We start from the raw sequence: 9,095 nt of genomic DNA on the forward strand, positions 1-9,095 counted from the left end.
CAATCTATACGATCGACAAGTTTACGTATATACATTTCCAAGGTAACCTCAAAAAATGGTAAATTCTTTACGCGTTGATTGAAACACTACAGAAAGTTAAGTCCGACTGCTATAATTTTTTGAACGAACGCTAACCACGATAATTAATTTTAAGAAAATCGAAAAAAGTGAAAGAAAACATTTCAAAAATAAGAAATCAATGTTATACATATGAATTTGGCGCTGGGCTATCTTGAACACGATTTCATTTGCATATTGGCTATTTTGAGGCAATTTGGTTGTTCTCAGGTCTGTCCTCAAAGAATTTACAGCGTAACAGCTGTTTTCAGGGTCATAAAGTCACACCAGATTTGTTTAACCCTTTTAGTGCCGGACGACGATATATCGTTGCGTATGCGATGACGCCTTATTCTTCGGATTGCGAGAAAGCTCTATTTTGAAATAAATATTTAAATATAATTAGCATTACATTATTCTCCCCTTCTTCCGTAATACGTTGTTTTTTCAATTATGTAATTATCATTTTTAGTTTGATTTTTATGACCTTTTTCCCAACCCGTTGTAAATTCGTCAAATTCCTCCGGTTATCCTCGCATAGGCACCGGTTTTTCGTCCGGCACTAAAAGGGTTAAACTTTTCCAACGCTAGGCATCCGGATTTGCGATGGGCTTGGAAAAGGTTACGTTAGGTCAGGTCAGGTGAGAATTCCAATGCTGTGGTGTCCCAAGGTAGTCATTTTGTTAAAAGCATCAGCTCGCTATTATGAACACCCCTTTATGTTTCATAACCTCAATCCATACGATCGACAAGTTTACGTATATACATTTCCAAGGTAACCTCAAAAAATGGTCAATTCTTTACGCGTTGATTGAAACACTACAGAAAGTTGTGTCCGACTGCTATAATTTTTCGAACGAACGCTACCCACGATATTTAATTTTAAGAAAATCGAAAAAAGTGAAAGAAAAAATTTCAAAAATAAGAAATCAATGTTATCAGGTAATGCCGATATTTAATTAACTAATAAAATTCCCTAGACGTACCAAACCTAACCTAACTTGAATATAACAGCTTGGCATAAGCACTTGGATTTCTTTCGAACCTTGCCAAATGCCCATTGAGGCTCTATTAACCACCTGCAGCACAGAGATACGTATTTGGTCCATTAATCGATCTTGAGTCTGTATAGCCAGTACCAGTACAGCCATAACCTATAAACACATTATAGTACGTAATAGTTACAGTGCCAATAGGATGCGAATCGGCCATTAACTTTTGTATAATATGGATACCTATCGGAACCATATCGATAACTAATATCCCACAGACAAAAAAAACAATACAATATTCCCGTAAATCTAATCTGCCGTTTCGCAGGGCATTCTCGATGCTTTTGTCCTATTCGTTTGTGACGCAGGCCAACCCGCAGGGCCCGGGCGAGTGTTTTTAATTGTGAAACTTATCCAATTAATACAAGGGAATAGGGGTTGAGTATTTGAAACGCGGAACTGGATAATGGCGAGAGGGGGTCGGAGGGAGGGGTGCGGATTGTGGAGGAGAGAGACGGAGTGATTTTAAAAAAAGAGAAAGAGACGGGGCGGGTCGAAAGTAGATTCTATAGAATCACCAACCATCCTTTCCACCTCCCGGCTTGTCCATTGCTGGTCGCTAATGAGCGCGCATTGAGGTGAGACAATGCTTGGCAACTTTCCTTTGTGTTAATTAACGAAATAACATTATAGAACCGACAAACCGACGGACCCTCCGTACCTCGAGCTACTACATGTTGCTGGACCAGCGCTCATTGACAGTCATGACGTTCTAACCCCGCGAAAACGTCATATAGGTACAGTAAAAACATATATATTTTTTATATATCGTGAATATACATTTTCTTACCGTACCGAATATATCCCATATATACGTAAGCTGAATTTCACATATATCAAAAATATGCCTGTACAAAGAAATGCGACGAAAATTAATATAACGAGGATGTACATGTTATATGATAAAAAAAAAATTTTTTTACTACATTCCATCAATACGTTTTCATGGAGATGTATCTCGGGGATGATTAAGAAAAAATTGCTTAAAATTAAAAAAGTACAGAGTAGTCCAAATTCGAATTAAGGATTGATTACTTAACCATTATATTCTAACGATCGAATATTACCCGTCGCTTGTAATAAAAATATTAAAAAAAAAAAGAAAAAAAAAAAAAAGTAATATATTTCCCAAAAAACTTATGTCGTTTTTGAAAAATTTTCTTTTTTTCCTACTCTTGCATATCTTGACAATGCACTCCCCCGTCACCCAACGTGAGTTACGTCACACGGGTTCCTCGGTGCCCGACCCGATTTTCCTCAGTCCTCCCCCGCCCCAACGAGAGAGACCGCGGAAAGGAAGAAAAAGCAGTAAGCGCCGAAGCGAGGAAACCGGGAAGCCGCGGCGGCGTTTCTCGCGCGCTTTAAGCATTCGAGTGCTCTCCGAGCGATCTTCCGCGGTCTCGGACGATCAAGTGCGCGGATATTTTATTCGCTCGAGATATTTGAAGATAACACTCGGCGAAGCCGCGGCGCGTGCTTTAATCGCGTTATGACTTTTCGAGAAATTAAACGCCCGAGACCGATTCGGATCTCTAATTCCCCTCCTGAGCCTCTTAGCCCTCGTCAGTCCCTCCCCTCCCGCGTCACCGTTCGCACCAACCTTCCCGGTATCATCCACTCCGTCCACTCTTAACGTCTGGTCTTTAGCTTCGCATTAATTTTATTATTTCGCGTGGACGCATCTATATCTTTAAAAAAAAAAAATTGTTTTTCCTCTACCATTCAAAGGTGCCTCTATTATTTTTATCCGTATCGCAGCCATTTTCCCAAGCACCCTATACGACGGATCCTCTAATTAAATTATACCCTCGCGTGTAATACACGTATCAAGATACTTTTTCTTTCGTACAAATATATTGGTTTCGTTCTCGGAATATTTTTTTTAAACACCATATATATATGTATGGAATTATATACTTCCATTCTGCCTATCTTCCTTCATCTATACCAGGTTCGATAAAACTCTTTGTCGTCAATCCAATCTCCCGTTACCCTCTGCAGACTGGCACGCATGAATATTCGCGTATACGTTACGATTCCGGATCTTCGACATAGATCCGGCAGCCATAACAGCAGTCGCCCGCACTCCTCGTGGTCTTGTTGCTAGCGGGAAGCCACGCGAGTAAATATATCCCGTTTACGGTGTATAATCAAATATTAATTCGACGCGCGACTCTTCTCAGAAGTCACGCGAGCCTCCATTATTTAGCGCGGCCAGGGCAGGGATGAATATTTAAAATTTACAAGCACCAGATAAAAGTGACGTAAAACACCCCCGGGGTCCTTATCATCGTCGACACTACCCTTGATAATAGACAAGCCCAGTACGTCATGTCCGGCCCATACGGGAAGCATCATCATCAGTATCCGTTTAACGAGTCCGAAAAAATTACCGAAATGGTTCAAAATTTATTATAAAAAAAAAAAAATAAAATGGGATTGCAACTGAAACGCCCTGTACAATCGAAGGGTCAAAGGTCATTGCTTGGTTACGTATAACGCAGCACGCGATGGTACATTAATTTCATAGAATTCTAAAAACGTGCAGATTTAGTGATCATCCCCTAAATAGAACTCGGAGATCGCTCCACGTGTTTCGTATAATATGAATTCACACGTGAAACCGGAAGTGATGACGCGCTGCAGCGACGCAATCTTAATTCGGCGCACGCACGATTTTGAATCTCGGTAATGAACGGGAGGGGAGCGGGAGGTTCTAATCGGATCATAATTTCCTGGGTAATTCCGTGAAATCCTGGGCACAATTTGGCATTCCGAACCACCCTTGTCTGTCTCTAGGTCGGTGCTGTACTCCTGGCATGGTACGTAAGGGTTGAGAGGGTCTAGGATGCCGAGGTGAATGAATAGTATAGACATAGGGCGGGCAGATATAACAGGGGGTGTGGGAACGAGGAGGGGGGTGGTGGCTTCATGACATCACACATCGCTAACTAACTCTAACCCCTTCCTTAGAACGGTTTAGGGGTGCTGGTGCACTCCTTTCAATTCTCCTGGTTTCTCCGGGAGCGCCGGTACGTGACCGCACCCCCCTCAACTCCCCCTACTGGTGTTCACCCGCAATCTACCCCGTAACCCGGTCGTACCGGTCCCGTCCAGAGTCGCAATCAGTTCCCGTAATGCCGCGATTCAGGGTTCATCAGAGCGGCCATTTTCCTGACACCCCTTATTACCGCCATTTTGTCGACATCCCGGTTCTCTCTATATATATAGACCTTGCCAATGTAATCCTACCGTCTACATACTATAGATTATACTTCCACCAAGATAAATCTATAATTCCAATAGGAGGACAAAAAATCGCTGCAATCCACACGTACGAATGCACCTATAACGTATGCGATTCACATAGGGGTTGATTAACGATGCATTCTTTCCCTTGGCTGGATTCGCTTGTACGACTCTCACCCTTATCGTTATCAAAGAATAATCAGATGAATATCTATAGGTTTCATTGAGAAATCCTGTAAATTCCATTTCTTGGTATTTACGCACCCTTGATATTGTCCCTGGTAGACTCCCTTTTAGCTCTTGTCGTTCCTTTTCTGTTCTTTTTTTCGCTTCTTTAATACACTTTAGACACAATCACTGTGTGTCCCTCTCATTTCTCAGGGCGAAAGTGGATCTGGTAGAACAGCGTTAAATACCTAGCAGGTTTGGCCGGCTTAGGGGTACGCCGGGGGATGATATCTACACGGTGACTTTTTTGCAGCCCGTAAAAAGATGTCGCCGTTACATCTCTCTTTCCTAATGCTCTTGTAATCCAGCTTTCGTAGGACGAAGGGGATTGAGCCCTTGGACGTGTTAGATGGAGTCTTTAGCTCTCCATTTCGCGCGGCGACCTCGTCCCCGCAAGATAAAAGGGAGAAAAAGATGCTGCTCGTGGAATGGGAAAAGAGTGATCCAAAGGGGCACTATGGAATCCCGCAAGAGATTCGTTCCAAAGAATTTGGACCACCTCGCGTACCGTCGGGTCATTTGGGTCAATCAAGTACTCGTTAATCACTGTGCTAATTGCATCATTAAGCCTAATAACTGAAATAAGGATACCAAAATTCTCTTCCTGTTACAATTCATATAATAAGACACATTAAGGAACAAAGTATCCCACAACTTGGATTTGAAATAAAAAAAATCAGGAAAATCCTTAAAAAAAATATCACTCAATTCATAAAATAATTTAGGAAAACCCTGATTCAAGGACGAAAGCAGAGAATCCATCAATCGATAAAACTGTCCTTCTTTTTACGTAAATGCTTGGATCAAAAATATTGAAGCAAATAAAGTTTAGTCGTTTTTCATAAAGTTGCACTTTCTTCGTGAAGAAGAGACGAGGCTTCCTTGAAGGTGTTGGGACGTACTGCGTGAAGCCAAAGGGTTGATACTGCGTAACTCCTTACCGGATGTCCTGCTAATTACGAAGAAATGGATGAAATCGGTAATTAGGACACAGAGCCGGGCAAAAGGGAGCGGAAAGCCATCTCAAGCAATTACTCACCTCGCTAAGCCTTAAGTTTAAAGTCCGTCGTTAACTCAATTACGCTGATTTATTAGTGTTGTTTATCTCCTCGTCATTCCACCCATCCGCCCTTCCGCCACCCTCGTACTATTCATTCGCCATCCTTCCACCTCGTCCGTACCAAGATCCCTGTCCTAGCTGTACATTCTTTCTCTTCCCAAGACACTGGCGAACATCCTGAAAACATTTTGTTAAACGTGCATAAGTTCTTCGGCTTACTAACATTTTCCAGAAACACCCTGGTAATCCAGGCCGCTCAAGATTTCATTAGTCAAATGGAGGAAGTGAATAACTCACTTTCGATCATCCTCCCTCCCTGCGTTAATCCAAACGAAAAAGTTTTATCGCTGAGAAAAGAAAAAGAAAAACCAAATATACCTACTACGGGCTCGGCCGAGAGAAAACAAAAAAAAAATTATATTCCAAATAAATCTACAGGCCCAAACGAAAATTCTATGATTTTGACAAGTTTTCGAAAAGCGGTAAAAAGAAAATATATATGCTGGGAAAATTATAATGCGGAAAAAGAAGAGAAGCCAATGGAAAGGAAGTAAGAGTCTACGAGAACGTGGGATTACGTGAGGAAAGGCAAGGGGCAGTATGATGGAGTAGGAAAGAATAGCAGTACTGCAAGAGAGAGAGAGAGAGAGAAAGGAGTGTCACGACGAAAAAAGAGAATAGAAAACGATCGACTCTCTCGGGGATGGTTTATTTAAGCGTCGCCCGTTTTAACGGGACGTCTCCCCTAGCACCGAGTGGCATAACAACATGCAGATTGGCTCAACGAAATTAGAAAGATAGATGCAAATTCGTCGACCGCGGTGACCCGAGTCCCGAATAGAAGCTATTCTTCGCCCATTGGATATCCTCGCACCGTTTTCTCTTGTAAATATCACTTCCTGTTCTCAAGCCTATGTATTCTTCTGCACATTATTATTCTATACGTGATCACTTATTTCAAATATTTCCTAACACATTGGCACTGTGTAGATTAGCCAATTGGTTCAGTTGACCATACCTCATTTTAATCCTACAATAGCTGCTGAATGACAGTCCTACAGTTAGAATAAGGAAACAGTCAAGTTTCATTCATAAAGAAGAAATTATTATGGAAGCATGATTCTTCTATTATGGATGTTCATGAGTGAACAATCAATCAAACTTAAGAAATGAATATTTATGTATATATAGACGTATAAAAATAATATTCTGTGATTCTCTATTATTTTCTAAAATTAATCGTAAATTCAAGTTTGATGAGAGATATTTATGAGATATCGATTATTAATTAATAGTACAATATATTTAGTTTTTCTTATCGATCGTAATACGACTGGCTGACATCAACGCAGTATTACAGTAAATTTTACGTAAAATACGAAAAACAAGAATAATTACAAAAAATACGTGAAGCATCGGCATTTTTCGAAACGATGTTGTAACGAGTGAAATTAAGCTCCGCGTCGATTCCATAGGACATGAATCGTGTAGCAGGATACATTTGTAAACCGACATTTATTATTATTCCTGTTAGCTCTAGTTTCTCCTCGTATTTTTTTGTTATTCAGTTCGTTTCGAAAGCCTCGAGGCTCACTAGACTTCAGGGGTGTGATTTTATTAACAAAGGCAATATCCAGAGCCAGGGTGGCAGCGGCCCGATGCCAGCGAGAGGATTACACCAGGCCGCAATAACTCCAATTTATTTTGACACCGACCCATTCAGGCGAATGGGTGCAGCTTTCGTTAGTTTCATTTTTATTTGCGAACTTTCCTTTTATTTTACCCTTCATTTTAGACCAACCGAAGCACGATAACGCCAAGGTGAAACAAGGACCTGTATATTACAGGTGTCGTCGGTCTGCCGAGACTCTGAAAAAGAAGAAATCCTTGATTAATCAACGAGCAATAAAAAAAATCCTTTAAACTAAACTACCCCTTAAGCACTTTCTTTCCCACGAATTTTCCTTACCCTCCCTTCCTACGTCCGCTCCTGCTATTCAGATTGTCAATAAAATCGGAGTCACTGTGGATGCTGCAGCGAAATCATGTATCTGGAGAATGACTGAGGGAATATCACGGAGGGTAACATAGGGACCCGAGGAAATGGGGAAACGGGAAGAGTATTCGATTGCAAATGCGCAAGAGAGGTACACGGTTTAATCCGGGCCCCTGAATAACATTAGAGCGAGTCGAAATCGAGACTCCCAGTTGGAATAACCAGTTGATGGGATTGCGGGGAGTGGTAGCGGTTCCAAACAATTCGTGGGGTACAGGACAGCATACTAGCTGAGAGGGGTTAACGGGTGGAAACTGGGTTTGATACGGGGCCACCCTTATTTAGTAGCGAATGTACAGCCAGTAATAAATTACCCAGGCTTACCGGGGAACCCCAGGGGCGACCCTTAAATGGGCCAAAGTATACGGTACCAATTCGAGCCCGTAACCAGTGTTGGTACTTCCTACGTCACTTCCGTTAAAACAAACATGCCCAATTGTCTTAGATAAGTCCAATGAATATTTTACCACAATCTGAAATGAAAAAAATGAAAGAATCAACAAAATATTTACACTAACCCAATAAATATCTTTATGAACTCAATATAGATTAGAACTTACGCTTAAAGGGTCCATTCGATCCTGAATCCGAGTCATCCTAGTCATTTGAGAAGCGCGTTGACTTCTGACCATCGAAATCCTGTCAGGATCCCAAATCCTGGGCTTACAGGGCCATTTGCCAGCCAATCGACATCTTTCCGTCGAATCTTAACGTATTCCACCTCAGACCATCCCCCAGGAAGCCTGTAACAAATAATGGCTCGACGTCAGCAAGTCGCTCGCCCTGTAGAAGTGCTAGCTACTACGGTCTCCCAACTCTCTTTCTACTTTATCCATCTCTATATCTCTCTCTCTCTCTCTCTCTCTCTTTCACACACTTTGGCTATCCACCCAAGAACATATACGTGTACCCAGAGATACCTAGCTAACTTCCTCAGCCTCTTTCCTTCTCTTCATCCCCGTAGTGCGGCTTAGGGTGGAGCTCTTTTATTCGACGAGTTCCCATTCGAGGACACCGTCGATTCCTACTCTGCGAATCGCTTTTTTTACCGTTCCACGGATTTTCAAAGCGGGTTCCGAGAACCACGCCTGTCCCGTGTTCGCCGCGTCGGGGATGGATTGTCTCCGATCAGATCGGCAACCCATAGGATACCGCGAAAAATCCACCCGCTTACCCCTCCGACCCCTCTCTCTCTCTCTCTCTCGATCTATCTATCTATATATACACTTAGGTGGGTGCTCCCTTTCGAAACCCTATGCTCACTACGAGAACCACCCTCGACAAAACCTCCACACACAATTCACCGTTCGGGAATTGGCTCTACGCGATTTTATCGGCTCCTTTGTCTTTTTATGCCATCCAGTTATCCACCTCCCCCCCCCCCCCCCCCCCC

At 42.2% G+C, this 9,095-nt stretch overlaps 1 long non-coding RNA gene across 3 annotated transcripts in view; it reads right to left on the bottom strand.

Annotated features, from left to right (window-relative positions):
• Window positions 1-5,198: 5,198 nt before the first annotated feature.
• The window catches only part of LOC107266077, a 5,916-nt gene continuing 2,019 nt past the window's right edge, over window positions 5,199-9,095 (bottom strand). Inside the window, exons 1-5 of one of the 3 annotated variants that reach the window (XR_003059257.1) lie at window positions 8,623-9,009; window positions 8,263-8,445; window positions 8,027-8,175; window positions 5,626-7,515; window positions 5,199-5,535 (exon numbers count right to left, since the gene is read on the bottom strand). This is a non-coding gene — a long non-coding RNA (uncharacterized LOC107266077). Of the gene's footprint in view, window positions 5,539-5,625; window positions 7,516-8,026; window positions 8,176-8,262; window positions 8,446-8,622; window positions 9,010-9,095 lie in introns of those variants that run through there. The other 2 variants (XR_003059256.1, XR_001537335.2) reach the window with 2 other exon arrangements.

This window comes from Cephus cinctus, unplaced genomic scaffold, assembly GCF_000341935.2.
Source record: "Cephus cinctus unplaced genomic scaffold, Ccin1 Ccin1_scaffold0299, whole genome shotgun sequence".
Taxonomy (NCBI): domain Eukaryota; kingdom Metazoa; phylum Arthropoda; class Insecta; order Hymenoptera; family Cephidae; genus Cephus; species Cephus cinctus.